The sequence below is a fragment of the Corvus kubaryi genome, unplaced genomic scaffold (assembly GCF_017639235.1).
Source record: "Corvus kubaryi isolate FWS band 111438036 unplaced genomic scaffold, C.kubaryi_AGA036_p1.0 37385, whole genome shotgun sequence".
NCBI classification, from domain to species: domain Eukaryota; kingdom Metazoa; phylum Chordata; class Aves; order Passeriformes; family Corvidae; genus Corvus; species Corvus kubaryi.
This window is the reverse complement of record NW_024581127.1, coordinates 16,370,946-16,391,641: the sequence shown is the minus strand read 5'-3', so window position 1 is coordinate 16,391,641 and position 20,696 is coordinate 16,370,946. Positions and strand designations below refer to the sequence as shown.

The 20,696-nt window shown below is 44.0% G+C and overlaps 1 protein-coding gene and 1 long non-coding RNA gene across 2 annotated transcripts in view; one reads left to right on the top strand and one right to left on the bottom strand.

Moving 5' to 3' along the window:
* Positions 1–11,329: 11,329 nt before the first annotated feature.
* Positions 11,330–18,204, bottom strand: LOC121668527. The gene is made up of 2 exons (XR_006017428.1): positions 17,981–18,204; positions 11,330–14,811 (listed from the first exon to the last, which is right to left on the bottom strand). It is a non-coding gene; the product is annotated as an uncharacterized LOC121668527 (long non-coding RNA).
* Positions 18,205–19,719: 1,515 nt separating this feature from the next.
* The window catches only part of AZIN1 (antizyme inhibitor 1), a 28,010-nt gene continuing 27,033 nt past the window's right edge, over positions 19,720–20,696 (top strand). Inside the window, exon 1 of the mRNA XM_042035965.1 lies at positions 19,720–20,012. The gene's annotated coding sequence lies outside the window, so the exon portion shown is untranslated. The remainder of the gene's footprint in view (positions 20,013–20,696) is intronic.

Here is a 20,696-nt window from a genome sequence, read left to right as displayed (position 1 = left end):
CACCAAAATACTGATAGTAATGTACAATCTGCAGCATGTCAGCTACAAAAACTACAAAATAAGTGATTTTTAAAAAACCCTTATGATTACATTTTATTGATATTTGCTCCTTTCTGGTGCCACTAACAATCCCCACCTTGAGTTTTTCTACACAGCCCATGATTTTTTTCTTTTAATGAACGTGCAGCAATTGGGCAGAAACTGATGTAATATCATGGGCTCTGCCAATTCCTGTTGCAAGCGTTGCGACACTGCCTCTGTCTCACTACATTTGCAGAGAGACCTTTTGCCTCTGTACCTTGCACATCCCTTTGGTCTTAATGGCACACAGCCAGTCTGATGGATTAATCCAGACTGTGACAACTGATAAGAGCTGGTGCTTGCAGGGAACCTGGGGTACTGGAGTGAGATCTAATACTTGATATGTCCTTTGCCGAGTTGGAAATGTGCACAGACTGCTGGATATTTCTTCTAGTGTGATTATATTTTAAATTTGACTTCTAAGTACTCAAAGTACTCTATTTTTACAGAGTTATATATATTTAAATAGGTTTCTTTAAAGTGCCCCTTTGTGGAAAGGAAGTGTGCAGGGCTAATTATGGTTGAGCACTAGCATATATCTGAGGCCATAACCTACCTGTAACCTAACACATGTATCTGATTTTTAAGGGCAGTAAACACACACTCCAGGGAGCCTCCACCTCCCATCCAGTCACTAGGTAGTTAATTTTCTAGATTTGACATTTTGTCATTTTCATTTTCAAGTTTTTAATGACTTTATACAAGAAGTAGAATACACAAATGGGTGAGATACTCCTTAAAAGGAAAGCCACTGTCACCAAGGCCTCTAACTATTACAAAGTCACAGTTTTTAAAGCAACATTCCCGTGTATGTTGCACCAGCTGTTTTGCTGGATTAGCCACGACTCACATAGTCCTATATGCTTTCCCTGTTAGTATTCAGCAGAGGAAGGGGCAAGAAATGTCCTAATCATGTTAACTGAGGATTGGGGTAAACCCTGACTGATTTCAAAATTTCAATGTGTTGCAACTCTGAACACTGGTGTTAGTGTTCATGCCCTTACAGACTCCTACAGAGTCCTAGCCATCAGTAATATCTATCATCTGGGAGTCCCACAGTTGAACTGTCCATCATGAGAAAGAACCTAACTTCACATCACTCCTGAATGGCTCACATTTTAATTTCTTCAACTCTCCATTCCACCTTGCATTAGGAGACAGAATGGAAATTCACACTATACATTTTCTGTATTGTCATTATCTGACAAGTTTCTGTTACTCATGTTTCTGTACTTAAGCAGACTTTTCCATCTTCAGGTTTATCCACCCTGGAAATAAGCTGCTGTCAAGGAAGTTAGAGTGTGGAATCTAAGGTCAATATTATTTTGCACAACCTTTTTGTATGGCCACCCCTGCTCTGCACTTGGAGGGCTTTTTAAAATGTGTTCCAGATTGCTTCTATTGCACACTGAGAGCACGTTGTGAATGTGCCAGCTTACTCCCCACAGCTCAGATCCTTTCCCACTGTACCTCAACAAGCACGGCAGATGTGCTGAGTGAGGTGCAGTGCACAGCAATACCATCTGGGCAGGATGACCATGTGCCCTGGCAAGCTCCACTGCCACCCTTGTGCAAGCAGCCTCTCCGGGAGGCTGTTGATGACCTCCCCCAAAGCCTCCTTTAAGCCCTTCTGACTCTATAGCTCCTGAAATAGGGTGAAATGCTGTCACTGTGCATAGGCATGGCTGGGCACAGTGCAAAAGAAAGGGCAGAAAGGGTTGTAGGTAAATAAATTGGCTGCAATTTCACAAATTCTGCATAATATGGAAGATTAGATTTAAAGTGATAAAAAAAGGAGAAGGTAGGACAGAAATGTCCTTCCATTTTTCATGTCTGCAGTTGCTGTGTAGTCACAAATGCTTTGGTGCTCTGATTCAAGAATTTTGTCATATGAGTGAGTTTGGAGGTAATCTCGGTATTATTCCATAGCTTTTAGAGGAATGGTATGTCCCAGGTGGGACTCTGAAAAGCTGTCAGTTTTATTTGTTTGTTGGTTTTTTTTTAATTTACAGATTATCTGAACATTTGAGCTACAAGAGCAATGTAGAAATCATTTATTCTGTAAGGACTTTTCCCTTAAAGGCAAGCTCGCAGCGTAAAAGGTCTCCCAGGCTCTGTGGAGGGCTGGCAGGAGTTTCTGAGTGAAGGCCAAAAACATGTTCTTGCAGCAGTGTTTCCAAATTGATGGCACTACAACAGAGGCAGCTCCACTAGAGACGAAGCAAGCAAACCCACGCTTTGGCAGGATGGGGAGTTCTGCCTGCCTAGATGTAAGGGTAGCTGTCATCTTTGCAGTTTTATTTGTCTTTGCCTAAGGCACTGAGAGGAATGATGTTCATATGGTAAATAAAAATAGTCCAAATAAAAATATCCTGTGTCTTTATCCTCTCACTTTTATCTTACCCAAGAGTTATCTGCATCACTTGGGAAAGCTGATACTCTCTGAACCCAGAACAAGCCCTATATAGTGTTGAGTGCTGCGACTAATTACTGGGTAGTTACAAGTGCTGAAAAGAGCAAAGAAGAAGACAAACCCCCTGAACTTTCCACTGGTTTTAGTCTTGTTTTAGCTGCCATGGGTTTAGCACTCCTTTCAGCTGGGGCCAAGAAGAGGTTTCAGATGACTGGTGCAAATGGACTAAAATTTCAGAGTAGCACATGCCTGGGAGGACATTCTCTTCTACCTAGCTAATTCCCAAAATATAATCAGCAGGCATCGGCTGATTATGAGCTGAGGGAGCCTCTCACATGTACAGTGCTTTACCCTGCTGGTTGACCTAGTTGCTGATGCAGGGAGTCACACACAATGCCAAGACTGTTAAGTGACTGCAGATTTCTTTGCACAAACAAGAAAACAAGAAATTAAAGAAAAGCTTCAGCAATGCTGATAAGCTTGTAAGGGCACTTAGGGCTTGTTTGTTTGTTTTGGGATTCAGTTTGGCCTTTCTTTGAACCCAGCTAAGATGGAAATCTGTAGTAAGCTTCAGAGCAGCACACGAGGCCAGAGGAGGCCAGAGGTGGCTGCAGCTCCCTGGCCATTTGGGGCTTGCAAGAGCATACACAGCATCAGTCCTGCTCCATATGTCACGTTCCCCAGCACCGTGGAAGTGTTTGCTCTGTCATGCTGGTGTCGGAGAGATAAAAGGAAAGATTGAAACCATCTGTGCTATAACACACCCTAGTCAAAGGTGTCACAGGGTTTCTGCAAGATGAGCAGCGTCAGTGACGTTTCCATGCCTGCTTACCCACGATTATCATATCACTGAACATGAACAAGACTTTGAAGAACTTCAAAGGGACCTGAATTGCAGTGGAAAAGTGTGTAGCAGTTTGTGAACAGTTGCTCTGTAAGGACTACATCATCCTTAAAGGATCACAACTGCTGTCTAAATCCTTTTCACTCCTAAAAGCGCACAAATACAGAAATGCAAACAGTTTGTACTAGCCACATGTGCTTTAGGACTACATTTAAATGCCATGTAAGTGTTTTGGGGTAGCATTTAAAAATAATTTCAGTAATTTTAGGAAATTTTTTTCAGTAATAAAACTTTGTTTTTAGTACCACGCATTTAGTACCATGAAGTGTAGGAGATTATGGTAATAGATGATGATGGTGGAGAAGTGAGGCTTGCTCCTGTAGGAAGCCCTTATACCCATATCACAGATATGCAGAAACTGGTTTTATGTTCTATTTTGAAAGATGACTTGTGAACACTTTAAGAACTGGAGACAGGATTTATGATGCACAGTAAGAAGAGACTTCTTTGCTCAGCGGTATTGCTGCTCAAAGAGCCGTGCACTTTACTGGGTCATTTGTTGCTCTGACCTTTTTCAGAATATTTTCAGAATGTTTTTCTTATTTTTAATACATCTTCAGGCAGAGAGAAGTGACCTCATAATTTTGTTTTATTAAACAGAAGGACTGTGACTTTTCCTTCTCCTATGCCTGTGAGGTTAGTGATGTGTATGCACTGTGGTACTGGGTGGAAGACTACAACTCATGAATAACATTCAGGGCTGTGATGCTTTAGATGCATAACTGCAATAAGCTGGAGGCAAACAAAGCTGATCTGCATATAAGATATTATCTTAATGAAAAAGCAGATTAAGGAACGCAGGTCTTGCTGTTACAACTACATTTTTTAGGATCCTAAAGAAGATTGCAGGCTCTTTCAGCAGCATTTTTGTGAGACATGAATGGTCTAGAGACCACTCTTCCTATTGAAGATGCTAGCATGGATGAAACTGTGGAAGGAATCACCTCATCACCAGCAGTACAAAGGACCCCCCCAGAACTGCTTTTCATTTATAATATATTACACTGCATAAACATTAATGGGCCATGGGTGCTAGAGCCAAACCTTCTGAACCAGATCCAACAACTGCAGGCGTTACCATGGTAGTGTCTCTACCAGCTTCTAAGCAGTCTTCCTGAGCAGCTCCACCATGCTGGCTCATGTTCAGAGCCTGAGGCCTAAACTCAGTCCCACAGACCTTTTCCTGCACAGCTAATTACTATCCTCTCATACCCTCGCAACACAATTGCACAACCACAGCTAAGGTTTGCGCTCTCCATGACAGTGCTGTCAACAAAAGGTCTCTTCGCACAGTTTTTGGGCTGAATGCTCAGAGATGTGTACTGCAGCAAGGTCTCCAGGGATGTGGTCACGTCCCCAGTCCTGTCAGTGGTCAAGAGGGCTTTGTACAATGCTTTTAGGTATATGGTTTACCTTTTAGTCTGCCCTGTGGCAGGAGTTGGATTTAATTATATTCTTGAGTCTCTCCCAGCTCAGAATACTGTGTGGTTCTATGTTTCTAGTGTTTTCCACTTTTCCCACTTCTTGATATGTGACTACAAGAGTATTAGCACAACTGTTTAGTGAAAACCTTTGAGATCACTGGCTGCAAGAAATAAGAATAGAAGAGGACTTAGCCTTTTTTTCTTAGCTTTTAATTAAATACAAAACCCCAAATAATGTTGCTCACTTACTATGCGATAGAAGTATCATCTGTTGGAGAAAGACAAACAAAGAAGTTAATGTGCAAACTCAAGCTGTCCTCCAGTGTGTGTTACTATGGCTGGTCAGATTTTTACAATCTGCCTCCTCTGCTATTGTCACTTTATCCTGCCATGGAAGTCTCTACTCAGCTGAAAGTGTTAGTTATTGATCAGTGGCCTGCTAGAGCCTGGGTGTGAGCCGTTTGCTGGGTGAGCACAAAGTGCCAGGAGTAGCAGCTGGCCAAGGGCTGGCAGTAGGAAGAGGTGTCCCTTCATCTGTAAAGAATATCTTAAGTCATAAATGAATCAAACCAGAACTATTACACTATCTTATGCAATGTTTCTAGAAAGGGATTTATTCTAATATATTGTGAACTTGGAAATCTCTTTTTCTCTCCTCGCACTCCCCTGAAAATATGCAGTAAAACATAAAAAAATGGTGGCTGCTTGTACTTTTTTATTTGCAGGGTTAATTTCTAAAGCAGAGTGTTTGTCTTCACTACAAGATCTAACTAAAGGGTATTTAATTCTGCACCTCCAGTGATGAAACAGGCAGTGTTTGATTTATGGGAGGAGGCAACTGCAAAGTTTAGGTTTCTTCTTAACAGCTCAGTAGCTGCATTACAAAAGACCAGCACTAATACTGTGCATATTTTCATAGTCTAAATATCACCAAAGCATGTAGAGTGCAAGAATCGGGGCCTAACAGTGTCAGAGAAGCTCCTTTATCTCACTTTTGGCAATGCATAAGAAAAGCCCAATCATGGTAAAATGCTCATTGCTGCAAATTACATTTTAAGCACACTTGACATTCCAGGCTCAAATCTGGAAAAAAATTCAAGGAAGGACTTCTGTCCAGGGGTTCTTTGAATTAATTCTTTGTGCATCATTGTAACTGTTAAGTCCTTAGTATTGGTCTCATGTATATATGAAATTGTGATTACCCCATTGTGAACCAAAGTGCTGTTTTCACACAACATGGAGGACTAAGGTGGTATTCATTATCACATTGGTACTGATTGTGGATAACACTGAAATAGTTTTTATTAAATTAATCACTTCAGGAAGCAGGTAATAGGTCATTTGACTTACTGAAGATCCTTATTTCTTCAGGATCTATTTGAAACCCGATGGCTTGCAAGGGATGAAGCTGAAAAATATAACAAAGATATCTGCAACTAACATCACATATCTGAAGTATAGTTTGACCTTGGGCTTCTATTATATCTGGAGTTGTTATGACAAGTTTAAGGGATGTGTGGCCTTCTGGGCTAAATCCTATTTTAATAATGCTGATGTATCTGAATCTTCTGTAAAATTACTCTTCTGAATTTAGGCAGCTAGGATCATCTATGCTTCAGTAGGATTTTTTTTTTTTTTTTAATGTTTCTCTTGTTTTAGGAGCAAAAGTATTCCCACTAAATCTATTTGCAAACTTTCCTGGCTGATATTTTTCTCCCAGTGAGCTGTAACTCTCACCTAACTGAAGGAACAGATCTGTGTTTTCAGAGGTCTGGACAGCTTATATGCCATGTTTAGGACTTCTTAACTTAAATCATTGCAAAAGAGAAATTTAAATGTTTCTAGTGTCTTCACATCCAACTGTAATTTCAGGGTGACTTTGATCCTTCCCAGCCTCCCAAAATACAATGTAGTAGCTTGAAACTTGGTGTGCTTCTTTCCAAAGAGCCCCCCTGGTGATGAGAGGATATCAATGACTACTGATGAGTTTTCTGCTTCATATTTTATCTCCTAAAACACTGCATGCAATTTGGTTGATATTGCAATTATTCCAGTAGATAGTAAACAGTGGGGGATGGGGGCGTATTATTATTTAAATCATGTTATTTTTAATAGTGTACCAACACATTAAATTTCAAGCATATTCCTGACAAGGAGCCTCTGTAGCTAGTAGCTCCTCCTCTCACAGCTTAGTTGCTTCAGTTGGTGCTGTGACTGCCATTACAATGACACTTTCAGAGCATCAGTCAAGCACATTAATGCAGCTTTAATTACTGATACAGTTACTCTACCAATATACAAGCCTCACTGTACCAACCAGATAATTCTTTGTGGGCATTTATGTTTATGTATTCACCCACAGCCCAAAATAACTTACTCTTTAATAAAGTTTGTTGCTTTATCTCTCTGTATCATGCTCTATACAGTCCTTTCAAAATTTATTCCTCAAAGATTTAGAAGCCATCACATTCATTGTCTTATTAAGAAAACCTGAACTTCTTATCTGGTGTTTGGGTTGAATTTATCATTTTTATTTTCCCCTGCAGCTTCTTCGGAATATCAGGACTCTGATCTGCCTGCAAACCCCGAGCAGTTAAATACAACTTTGGGCAGCTTTTCTACTTAAGGGTGTGATTTTAGGTTGCTTGTTATGACAGCCTTGCAGTACCAGTTGTTATCTGGCATGGGTAGGCATTTAACTTTGTATTTTCATTGGAATTACACTCACTTATTCTCTGTTCGGTGAGTACTGGAAGTTTAACATGTCATTTGTATTCTCTGTGGTATTTTGTAAAATATCAGCTGAATCATTATAACACAAGGAAAATGGGTGCCTCCCAAATTTGTCTCCAGTTTTCCTCCTCTTAGGGCATGCAAACTATGTGAAAACTTCATTTTTGGCTTGAGCAAAAAAGCAGTTCCACATAGAGATGAACATTAGTGAAAACTAATTACTCCATCCTCGTCTTCCCGGCAGTGGAAGAAAAGAGGAGTTATCAGAGGAGGATGAGCCAAGAGAATGACCTGGTTTTCCAACGCTGTGCACAGAGAGACATAAGCCGTGGCTGATGAGGAATGCTAATGGTATCATGCAGCTGGCATCCCGCGCTAAAGCAAGCAGCCGCAGTGACAGCTTGGTACTGCCATCGGAGGAAATCAGCGCCTGCCTTGCAGGAAGCAGAGCTGCCTGCTTTCTCATCAGTATCCTAAGGGATTTCACTGCAGCTCTATATTATTACCTTTGTTTTATACTTCACTCATGGGGTCATTAAGCATGCCATGTGAATGCGTGATTTAGATCTCCCCTGTGGGGCTCTGGCCAATGGTAATGGTACATGGATTGCATGGCTTTGTGGTGTCATCGTCCCACAGAAGCTCATCTAAGGTGTTGTAGGAGGAGACAATTTGCTCCATGGGCAGCAGCAGTAACCATGTCTGCTTCCCATGATTTGTGCAGAAATCCTATCTCACCTCATCCCATCCTTGTCTCCCTCCTCCTCCACAGCCCCAGGTTCCCTCTATATCTCTCAACACCCCTTGCCCCCAATAGCCTGTCAAGGACTGGCCAGGGAGAAGATGGGGTGTGCTGAGGCTGGTCCAAGCCATTGCTGTTTGGCTAAACAGAGCAGATGACCACTGAGCTCCTGCTGACATCTCATCTCAGTGCAAGCAGCCACTCTGCTGCAGAAAAAAATGATGAGTAGAATGTGAGCTTTACCCAGTGCCCTCCCCAAAAAGGGAAGAGGATTCTATTTGCTAAATAAATCCTTTTCACTGAAAAAGCTGAAGACAAAACCTTCTGCAGGTGGGTCATTTTAACATGACTCCCTAGAAAAAGATAAGTGCTGGAGAAATGCAGAGACTTTGAAGTGCTAAAATCACAGAGCTGTATCTGACTGGAGCTGAGTGGAAGCTATAGCAAGTATGATGGACTGCTTTTGCTGCAATGATAGACTGCTACTGTTGGTGTCTGCAGCCTTTCCTCAAACTGAAAAAGAAGCAGCTCTCTGCCACTTTCTGATATTTCTGTTGGGATACCAAGGTTTAGAAGTCATGTATCATCCGTCAAAAATCTTTATGAAATCTTGCTAAGATAAATGCAGGGGCAATGAATACATACAATGGAGTGTTGTGACAGAGTTAAGCAGAACTTGCAGCTTCAGGCAGCCCTAGGCCAGTCATGCAGAATTTTTTGAGGTCTCTTTTATCTAGACAGAGAACCTCAAGGGAATGTTATCCCAGCCAAAATGTTGGCAGGAGACAGGATGTCATCTGGATGATGGGAATATACTTCTGATCAGAATTTAGAGACCAGACAGTTTACAGAGAAAATAATGAGGCAGAGCCTTAAAGTAAAGCCTACCAAACACAGCAGTGTATTAGCTGTGGTCCTGCAAGTGGAATTTCCCAAGTCAAATCTCGCTGTTGCAGCTGTTTTTATTCAAGATGGACAGATATATGAAGATACTGTATGGACAGCAAAATTGGAAGGATGATTTGAATGTCTAGAGCATTTCTTTTTCTCCTAAGGAAAAACGCTAAGATGCCCTTTTCATTTCTACATGGTCCTTGGCAGAAGGGGCAATCCATGGTTGCTAATTTTTAGGATTTTACTGAGACCAGTATGATATTTGTGATGTTTTTAAGTGTTCATTGTGAAACACTGGTATATTTTCTAATTTTTCCTTAATCCCTAGTGTCAACTCTTCCTGTCATCTTAAGAGGGATTGAATTGTTGAGAAGAATAACCCCTGCACACAAGGAACAAGAAAACATGGAGCTCAGAAAATAGGAGAAGGTACTAGAGTGAGAAAAAAATCTCTGAGGAATTCAATAAATAGAAGGAAGAAGAAACATTAGGGAAATGGCAGAAGAGTGTAAGATTTAGAGATGTGCCTGGAGGGGCTGCAGCCACTTGTGGGTGGAAGGAAGGAAGGAAGAACAGGGAGGCAGGAGGTGTTTGGGAGGGGGCAGACAAGTGTGTGCAAGGTGACTGGGGCAGAGCAACCTGATGTAGGCCTGTCTTTCTGTTATTAAGGTAACCACAGAATGAAGAATTAATTGCCCATTTCTGTAACCCCTCATGTTGTGAAAGAATTTTCTCTAACAACAACCAGAATTTGCTGCCTGCATTATTTTGAAACTTGGAATAAAATAAATCAAGATGGGACAGACCTGCCTTTTGATGATAGGAGGAAATTTCAGTGTAAGTGTGTCATGGTTTGACACTGGCCAAACACCAGGCGCCCACAAAAGCTACTCACACAGCCTCCCCTGCTACAGCTGGACAGAGGAGAAGAAAATTTAATGAAGGGCTCATGAGTTGAGATAAGGACTGGGATAAAACACTCCAAGGGTGAAACAGGCTCAACTTATAGATACAAAATACTAACAAAATCAGAGGATGATAATGAGAAGTAAAATAAGCCCTTAAAACACCTTTTTTTCCCCCAACCCCTACCTCCTTCCCACTGACAGCACAGGGGGGCAGGGGGGTGGGAGTTTTGGTCAGTTTGTCACCCAAGACCTCCTTCCGCTGCTCAGGGAGAGGAGTCTTCCCCTGTGAGGCCGGGGGTCCCTCCCACAGGAGACAGTTCTCCCTGAACCTCTCCGGAGTGGGTCCACTCCCACGAGCAGCAGCCACCCCGCCCCTGCTGCAGCGTGAGCCCCTCCCATGGGCCCACAGCCCTCCCAAACTGCTGCGCCGTGGGTCTCTCTTTCCACGGGGTGCAGTCCTCCAAGGACAGGCTGCTCCAGCCTGGAAGGAAAGGCCCTCTTTCTCTGCCGGGTGTTCCACTGGATCACAGCCTCCTCCAGGCATCCACCCGCTCCGGCACGGGCACCTCGCCCACGGGCTGCGGGTGGATCTCTGCATCCCCCGTGGATCTCCGTGGGCTGCAGGGGGACAGCGGCTTCACCATGGTCCTCACCGCGGCCTGCAGAGGAACCTCGGCTCCAGTGCCTGGAGCACCTCCTCCCCCTCCTTCTTCAGTGACCTTGATGTTGCCATGTTGTTTTCCCTCACATGTTCTCACTGCCTCCTCTTCTCTGACTGGAATTAGAACTGTGCCCCCCACCTTTGTTTTGGTTTCTTCTTAAATCTGTTATCACAGAGGCATTACCATCATTTCTAATTGGCCCAGCCTTGGCCAGCAGCATGTCCGTCTTCAGAGCCATCAGAGACTGGCTATGCCGGACATGGTGGAAGCTTCCAGCAGCTTCTCACAGAAAGCCACCTCTGTGGCCCCCCTGCTACCAAAAACCAGGACATGCAAAACCAACACGAAGTGAAAAGTTAGGAAATTACTTTTGTCTTTCCAAGTACTACACTCTCTCTGTTGATTTTTCAATTATCATGGTAAGCTCATAATAAATTTCTGGAGGGAAAAAAAGTAATAATTGTCTTGTTAACAATTAGAAGATGCCTTATGTTAAAAATGCCATAAGAACATTTAAATTTGAACATTTTCCTTAGGATTAAATATCCATTCAGTGACTGCAAATCACTAAGAGGCAGCATAATTATTTTTTTATTTGTGCAATCATGAGAAATATATACAAAATTCTTCCAATTTAAGATTTTATGACTTGAGCATTGACAAGGATTTATTAGATGAAACTCATTCATGGAATCACTTTTTTCTAGGCTTTAGTATCTAATTTTGAAACGTAGCAGTTTGCCACAGTTTAAGATATATTCAACTTGTTAAATGCAACAGTATAACCATTAGCTTTGAATAATAAATGGTCTGTTGTAAGAAATAATTTAGCATATCATCAAAGCAAATAGTAGAACTAATTGCATTCCATTTATCATTGACTGTGTCAAATTTGGTGTGGTATTTAAAAGGAAACTTTATCTGAGAATTAAATGGAAGTCATTGACATTGATTACACTTATGATTGTGTTTACATGTAGTAAAATCTGAGAAACACAGTTCCTAGTTATTATTACAATCATTCATTTAAACTCCACTGCTATTACAGAAAATGGTAAGTACGCCTTTGGTTTCTCACAATAAACCTAAGCCCAAAGCCCTGCTCCGTAACTAACAACATGTTGGGATGTTCTGAGCAAAGGGCCATGTGGGAGATGGTAACCTTAAATACACACTGCTTTAGGCATTTTTTTTTCCATGATGGATGGCACAGGGGCAGCCATCTCTCTTCCCAGCTCCCGTGGCACCTGAGCTGATGAACCAGCTCAGGCATGGGATTACAGCAGCTTCCCAGATGCTGTGTTGTGTCCCTGCCCCACATTTCCCAGCAGCAGAGAAAAGAGGAAACAAATCCTAAATCATGCAAGAAAACTATACGTAACAAGAAAGTCGATCATGGGTTTGTTTTAATTTCAAGATGGAATAGCAATTATCCACCCCTTTGGAAAACTGTATCTAATAAAAAGAAACAAATCCCAATCTAAGAGCACCAAGCAAACTTAATGGCCCAAGTCTAATTTAGGTGGTATTTTTCATGAGCAGAGGCAGGGTAAGTACTCAGGAAGCGGCCACTGCAGTGGGCTTACTGGTACTGTACTAGGTCCTTAAATAAGACCATCTCCCTGCTCCTTGCAGCGGTTGAACTTGCAGGGGCTGAGCAGTTTGCTGTCCCCTGGCCTGGGAGCTCTCTGCAGGGAGGTAAACTGCAGAGGCACAGACATGGCAGAACACCATGGCAGGGAGAGGGCCAGGACCCCTGAGGACTGCCTGGGGCTGAAGGCTCAGCTCAGCTCAGCTCGGCTCAGCTCAGCAGCTCTTTGCCTTTTGGTCTTCCTGCTCTGCAGCCACCCAGTGGGGCCCTGGCTACAGCCCCTGCTGCCCTGGGGCTTCCTGGCTGACATGACCCCATTGTCCTGCATAATGTCTTCCTTGGGGTCTTGCCCTGGGGTTTGGGAGATGTTAAAAATAGGTGAGATCTTCTGGCTTTGCACTTACACCTTCTGGTTTCTGTGTGCACAAAAGGCTGTTCATTCTTGCTCATGAAACAGAGCAGGACAAAGGGGATCAGGTACTAAACACAAGATACTGCTCCAGGCTTGCCTGCTGCTCACTTCAAGTTCAGTTTTCACTTGCATTTCTATCTGGTCAGATTTGGAAGGTTCTGAGTGTTTTGACCAGCTGCAAGGAAACGGAATGTAACAAAAATAACCCAGCCCTGTTTGCCTTGCTTGGTAACTTTTCCTGTTGCTTCTGCGAATCTGGCTGGAAATAGCAAAGCTAGGCGATAGCACTGACACGCTACCTGAGCAGATGGTATCCATAGCTACTGTTTCACCTCCAACAATGTATCTGATTCAGGACATAGCTCCATGTTCTTGAGCCAACGATGTCTCAAGCCTTGAACAGGATCAGGGATCTTAATGGCAACAAAGTGAAAAAGGGGTTTCCTTCCCCTTTTTTGAGGACCACAGAAAGACTGAGGCTGGGAAAACAAGTTACAAGCTACCAATCTTAGCGTTAAGGCCCAGGCCCTAGAGAGAAAGAGTAGAAGGTACACGAAACAATTTCTCAAGGTGAAGATCAAATTTGGTGGAGTACAATTAGGGACTCAAAAGCATATTGACAAACATGCCTTTTTGAAGGCCCTGAGTACCAGCAGCATCAGTATTGCAGTGGTCTGACAACCAAATGCACACATCCACAGTCTGTTCCTTCCTGTATGTAGGTGGCACAGATGTGACAGTTCCTTCTGTATCTCTTAACTGTGTTAAAGAGGTAATTATTCCATACTGGTCGCTATTGCCAACCTATCACCTGTGGGTTCTCTGTTTTTTTTATGTGGAAGAAAAAAAAATTCTTTTAAAAAAGCGCCTTCAGTTTCTAAGGGAAAAATGTGTGCATTACAAAATTCAAATGCAGAGGGAAGTGAATAGTGCTACATGCTGCTCATCTTCCTCCTGCTAACATTAGCAACCCTAGTCATGCAAGCAAAGTAAACAAGATTTATGGGATTTCTATTAAATGGGTCAATTTTGCTTTTCAAATGTTTTGTTACTTGCTTTAAAGTAGTGAGAGAGTTTGCTAGTGTTTTGTCTAAGAGTCCTACTACTTTCATGCTAGTGGGAAAGGCTTTTTCCTTGACTTGTGGTTCTCTCAATCCCAAAATGTGTGAGACAACATTGTCAGTGAGAGAAAAAATGCAGGCACACATCTGGAGGCATCTCCAATGGCACTGGAGAGCAATCTCAAGAGACCACTTCCCTTCTTGCTGCTCTTGGATAACACGGGGGAGATCATCACCACCTCTCAGAGCTGGGAGGGTGATGAAAGACATTGACAAGTAGAAAGTGCTTCTCCAGGGGTTAGCTGGAAATCTTTCTTTTGAAGACTGTGAGTCTTCTCTCTTGTCAAAATGCCCTAGCAGCCTGGGGAAGCTCAGCAAAACTGGAGGCTGTCAGGGGATGCTGTTACTAGAAATCATGAGAGGAACATGTGCATGTTCAGAAAGCTGAAACGTGACTGTCAAGAACAACTAGCAAGCCAACCAGCCTGAAAAAAATCTTAATCATTGCATAAAGCTAGGATCACATTTGAGGAAGACTACTTACGCAAGAACCACAGGGCTGAGAATAAACATCTGGGAACAAAAACTTCTTGCAAATGCAACCAATGATAACAGAGATAGTATTAATTCCAAAAAAGTTAACAAAAAAGAATCTCCCAGTTCAGTAACCATCAGTCACAGCACTTGATATGCATACTTTTAACCTCCTTGCATGGTACACAGACCACTTCAGACAGACCACAGATTCATTCATCCTGCTTTACTGTTTGGACTGTTGTGTTTTAAAGTTGATTTGTTGCTGCTGACCAGTTCACTCTTCTGGGAAACAGCGCCTCCTGTTTATCCACACAGGGGAACTCCATGCCTCTTCTCCAATCCCGAGATATTTGTAATGAAAAATTATAAATTCCACAGAGGCATAACCTTTGGTCTCCAGCTGGCCCTTCAGGTATTAGTGATGATCCATTGCACCTGGATAACAGGAGCTAGAATGGGTGTGATTAACACACAGTTCAATATCTATCACACAATGAGCCCAAGTAATTTCTAACCTGATCTTGACTTGGGCACACTTCCTAACAGTAAAAAATCCATATCATGTTGCAGATACTTCAAACTTTTTTGTTTTCTTTACCAGTTAAAGTGGAGTAGGCATGAAGGTGGCTAGACCCTCAAGCTTAATATTCTCTTAAATAGTCCTTATTTCGTAGCTTGGATTGTGCTGATTTTGGCTGGGGTAGAGTTAGTTTTCTTCACAGCAGCAGGTATGGGTCTATGATTTGGATTTCTGATGAACACAGGGCTGCTAATATAGTGATGTTCTTGTTATTGCTGAGCAGTGCTTACACAGAGCCAAGGTGTTTTCTGCTTTTCATGCTGCCATGCTGGCAGGGAGGCTGGGGTGCATGGGAGATTGAGAGAAGACACAGCCAGGACAGGTGACCCAAACTGACCAAAGGGGTAGTCTAGACCACATGACATCATGCTCAGTAAAAAAAGTGGAGGGAAGAAACAGGGAGGGGGGCACATTTGGAGTGACAGCATTTGTCTTCCCAAGTAACTGTTGCATGTGACGGGGCCTTGCTGTCCCAGAGATGGCTGAACTCCTGCCTGCTCCTGGGAAGCAGTGATTCATTCATTTCTTGGTTTGCTTTGCTTGTGTGAGTGGCTTTTGCTTTACCTAGTAAACTGTCTTTATTTCAACCCACGAGTTCTCCAGCTTTTACCCTTCCAATTCTCTCCCAATACCACTGGTGAGGGAGCAATACTTGGTTGCTGGCTGGTTCTTTTCTCTTAGTTTCTGCCCATCCAGTCCAGATTTTTTGGAGCTGAAATCATTCTAGCACTGAACTGCAATCAGTTTATGGTAAATCTCTGAATACTCCTAAACCAAGACTGACTTTTCTCTTGCTCTTTCCCTCTTTTTCTTTGACTTTGTAAAACAACCCCAATTTAATTTTACTTACTTGTGATGCCTTTATGTAGTGCTTTGAGTTGATGTTTCCATTAACTTTGCGTAAACTACTTGGCATGAGTATAGCATCTATTCTCTAACCATTCTCCAAAGACATTACACTCTTCTGAAACCAAAGTAATGCACACTAGAAAGTTGGAACCTTATTTTTGCCCCAGTTGTTTTGATCCAGAAAACTAGTCAGTAAATATAGGTGAAAGGTGACTGTCCCTGTGAGTTAAAGCAGAGATGTCTTTCCTCCTGTTACCTCTGAGATTTTAATAATTATCAATCATCCTCCAGCTGGTTATCAGCATTTCTGTCAACTGGACTGGAACGGTGATAGCTCCCAAGTACACAGCAATGAAAAAGGTCTGAAGATGAGAGTATCAATTGATACTACTACTACTACAAGGTCCTATTTATACAGGTTATTTTACTAAAAGAAGGGACTATTGAAGTTCTAGTATTTCTATGTCGCTGCGGGCACGAGGCATCCAGAGCTGTCACAGGCTTCCTTTTCTCATGCCTCTTCCCTTTGCACAGGCGTTCCTGCCCTGAGCAGCTCAGACAAAAATGCACTTTGGACTGATTCTTTCCTCCTACCCCAACAGCTGAGTGCTCCAGCTGGATGGCTACAGATTTTTAGCTATATCCAGTGTTAACTATACCAAATACCACTACATGTAAAAGGAGATGGAACAGGGACCGTATATACACTCAAGTCCAAGCATTCAAAAATTGAAGCAACCTTTTCCCTGCATTGGAAGGTGGATTGTTATTTGTATTTGTCTTCTGTTGCACTGAGTTTTCAGTAGCTAGGAACATTTTATTCTCAATGGCAGATTAAATTCCTGTGTAATCACATAATTCCTGCACCTGAGGCTTTAAGAAAAAACACTGACTGCTGCAGGAGTTGGCAGCAGAGGGGGAAGAGGAAGAGGAGATGGAGGAGGAAATAATCTCATTCTCTCACTGCAGGAGTGGAATCCGACCCCGCTGCTGATGCCTGGTGATAGAAGGTGCATCCGAGAGGGAGAGGAAATGGGAGAACCAGAGGAGAAAAGAGCCCTTAGGAAGACGTAAAGAGAAGGAAATACTTGGGATTAGCAGGGAAGGACATCTGTCCAAAGCAATTTGGAGCTCCTGGTCACTGGGTTGCCTCACTAGTGAGTATTTTTTGCACTCCAAAAGATGAGGTGGGGAAGGATGTCTTTCCTGCTTTGGTTTATCTGCGTCATAGGGATAACACCTGATTTTGTCTACATCCAACTGTGAACCATACTGAAAAGAAAACATGGAGGCAAAAAAAACCCCATAATGTGGTAGAAGTGCCTCACAGTTGGAAGTAAGGGGAACTCAGAGCTGGAGATGCATTTTGTGCTTTGCTGACTTTCTATCTTTGGAGCAGAAAATGTAAATTGTTACTCTACTAATCTATGAAATGGGGATATTGAGCCATAAAGTATTAGGAATCCTAGTATTAAAACTGAGTGCAGAGAAATGAGGCAGAAGGAAATTTTATGTAAGCTTTTTTTACATTTTGCCTCTCCAGACAAAACAGGACTGCTTTTTTTGTATAGCACAGTAGTAAAGACATATACATTGAGCTGTGGCATCAGTTTTCTAGTGTTGCTTTAATATCACCTGTGGTAGCAGAAACATTGTATAAAGCATTTATCTATCATTTTTTTCTCATTTTGTATAAAGTGACTACACAGTTCAGTCTTGCACTCTCTCTAACAATATGCCACTCTATTTTTTTTTTCCAGTAAATTTGAGAGGATGAAGTTTATGTTTCTGTTTTTAAGTGTTGCTTCCTTCATGAGCAGGAAATCCTCTCTCCCTCCATGCATTTTTAAAATAGTTGACAGATCCCCCAATTAATTGCATATCAAACTGAAGTTCTTTTTCCTGTCCTACGTGACTATGCACTCCTCTTAAATAGTCCATCTGTTTTCTTACTCCCAGTAAGAATATTAAGAACATCCCCTACCTACAAAAACAAAAACTCTCCTGGGAAGATGAATGTGGCAGTAACATGTGCCAGTGAAATCACTCATGTATTACTGAGATATCTTTGGGTATTACCAACAGGAGGTCTCTAAGAACATATATAAAATACACAGTAACATCTCCAAACTAGTCAAGTCCTTTTCCTAGTTTATATCCCTTCCAAAGGTGTGTTTTAAAAAACCTACCTTCCCAATGAATACATCTTTCTGGACTGCTCTTCCATGTATATCACTATAACCTTTGTCCTCCCCTCTATCCCTTCCTCCTTTCTTTGCCTGTTAATGATTGACAATTATTGTGCCATAACCAAGCTCTGCCCAAATTTCTCTTCCTATCTCTCTATAGCTTTTTCTGGTTTGGTTTTTTCTTGTTTGTTTGGGTTTGGTTTTGTTGGTTTTTTTTTTTTTTTGGTTGTTGTTTGTTTGCTTGTTTGGTTTTGGGTTTTGTTTTTTTAAAATATAATCTGATCCCTCCTGCTGCACTTGCGTTCTGGAATGGGAACTCAAAATACAGGTAAGTCACTGATGAAGGGTGTAATACAGAACACACCTGAAAAAACAGCAGTGTCCTCAATACAGGGTTTGTTTGCAAATGTATATAAGAGGTTTTCTGACTTCTTAATCAATGTACCAGCTTTCACCCATAACCTGCTAGTGCTGTTATCAGGAAAAATGAGACATGATAATGAGACTGCATATATTTGTCTGTTGACTTCCTCCTCATTTAAAATTATTTGCAAAAGAGAAGGTGGTAACAGATGAAAAGAGTAAGAAAATTCCATGTCTGTGTGCTGTGAAACCTCAGTCCCATTCTTTTTCTGAAGAGATGACAGGTGTGTATCTATTCACTCCTTTTCTAAATTCTCTCTGCTATAAAACTAAACAAACCCAAATTTGCTTTGGAAAAAAAAAATGCAAACTGTACTAACATACCTTTTTTAAAGAAAATAAATGTGCCCTGAGAGAAAGAAGTATTTTCCAGAAAAAGTGTATCTTTTGGTGGGTTTCAGTGAACTCCATAACTACATATTTTAGTGTCTGGAAAGAATTGTGACTACTGGAATGAATTTTTTTTAAAAGCAGCCCTGTGTGGCTTAGTAAAGTTGACATGGCAGAGTCAGGCTGGCAGATCGGGGTTCATCCACAGCTCTACCATGGAACAGTTTTGTGACCTTTAACTGAGGCACCTCATCTCCGAGTGGCTCTTTTTCACTTGCAGCTGAGCAACACTCCCTCATAAGGCTGTTAAGAAAGAACTAAAATCTTTGGGGTATGCTGAAGATGTCCCAGAGCTCCAGTGAAACTCTGTGGGAATTATATGGGCCAGCTAAAGCCTTCCATTCATGTATTTACTTACAGGATTATTGAAGGCCTGAAATTGCTGGGAGACTGAGGCTGCCAGCTATGCAGTGTGATCAGTCTCCTCTGATGAGCATTATGAGCAGCGCATCAATGCCCAGGGAATCAGGGCAAGCTGTCAGTCTGTTGTTAACTCGGTGAAGGAGGCCTCTGGCTGACCATTAAACCCTGGGCTCTTTTTCCACCTGCTCAAAGCCGTAGTGACACAGAACAGGTCTCGGGTTAGTGGAAAACATGACAGAAGCACAGATCCCAGATGCCGTGTGAAGACACGTATGGTAACCACTTGCCCGGGTGGGATGCTGACGGTGTCCCTGCCCTGCCTTGTGTCAGGAACTAACCAAAGACATGACTGCTACTGCAGCGCCCTCGGTGCCAGCCAGGGCGGGCGGCCCGCCGGGGACACCCCAGTCCCTCCGAGGACACGCGCCCCGCTCCCCTCGCCCAGCGCGCCCCGACCGCCGCGGCGGCGGGGAAAGGCGGCGGGGAAAGGCGGCGGGTCCCGCCCCCGGTGCGGTGACGCTATCCCCGGGTCCCGCCCCGCCCGCCCGCTCTATAAAAGCGCTGCCGGCGGCGCCCCCTTCTTCTCGCCGCGTCTCTCCGCTCGCTTGCTCCTCACTGGCCACGCTGCCGCCTCCGCCCGCCGCTGCCGCAGCCCCCGGCCCTGTCTCTCTCCGCCTGTGCCCTCTGGTCCCAGCGCTGTGCTGCGCTTTCCCCGCCGGCCGCCCCCGCAGCCTATGGCCCTGGAAGGCGCCGCTGCCGCCGCCTGTATTTCTGCTGTAGGTTCCCACATCCCTCTTTAAAAATTCCGCCTAAAAAGAGAAGACGATTTACCAAATCTTTCGGGCCGTTATCTCACGTGAGTACCGGAGCGGGGGTCCTGGGGCTCTCACCACCCGTGGGGGAGGTGGCGAGAGGGAGGGAGGGAGGGAAACAGCGGCGACGCCCACCCCCAGCTCCGAAACGGGCCGGAGCATCCGTGGACAGCGGCGGCGGGCGGGAGAGATAGGGGCTTCCCCCTGCCCGGGGCCTGGGGCTCAGGGCAGTGCAGGGAGGGACGGGGAGCGATATTCGTGGTGCTCGGAAAGGGCGGAGGAGTACCCGGCGGCCAGTACCGTGGCGGTGACTGCCGGGGAGGTTTGGGGATGGAGCCGGTTCCTCCCGCTGCCCTTTCTCCACCCGGCGGCGTGGGGCGAGACCGGCTGCCACCGGCGGCGGCAGATGGAGAGCAGCGGGATGAGTCAGAGCCGGAGGGCCGCCCCCCGCCCCCCCCTCCCCCCCGTTCCCCGGCGCGCCGGGCGGTGCGGGGCCGCAGTGCGGGGGCCGAGCGGGCGGGCAGCGGGACCCCCGCACCCCGGAGGGTGTCTGCGTCGGCGGGCGGAGGGTCAACGGCCACCGCGCTAACATGGCGGACAGCGCTGCGTGCGAGCTGTGACGGGGCGGGAGCAGAGGCCGGGCACCGGGGTGAACGCTGCGGCGGTGCCGCCGTCCCCTTCTCCCGCAGTACCCGGGACGCGGAAGGGTGGCGGGGCCGCCAGCTCCG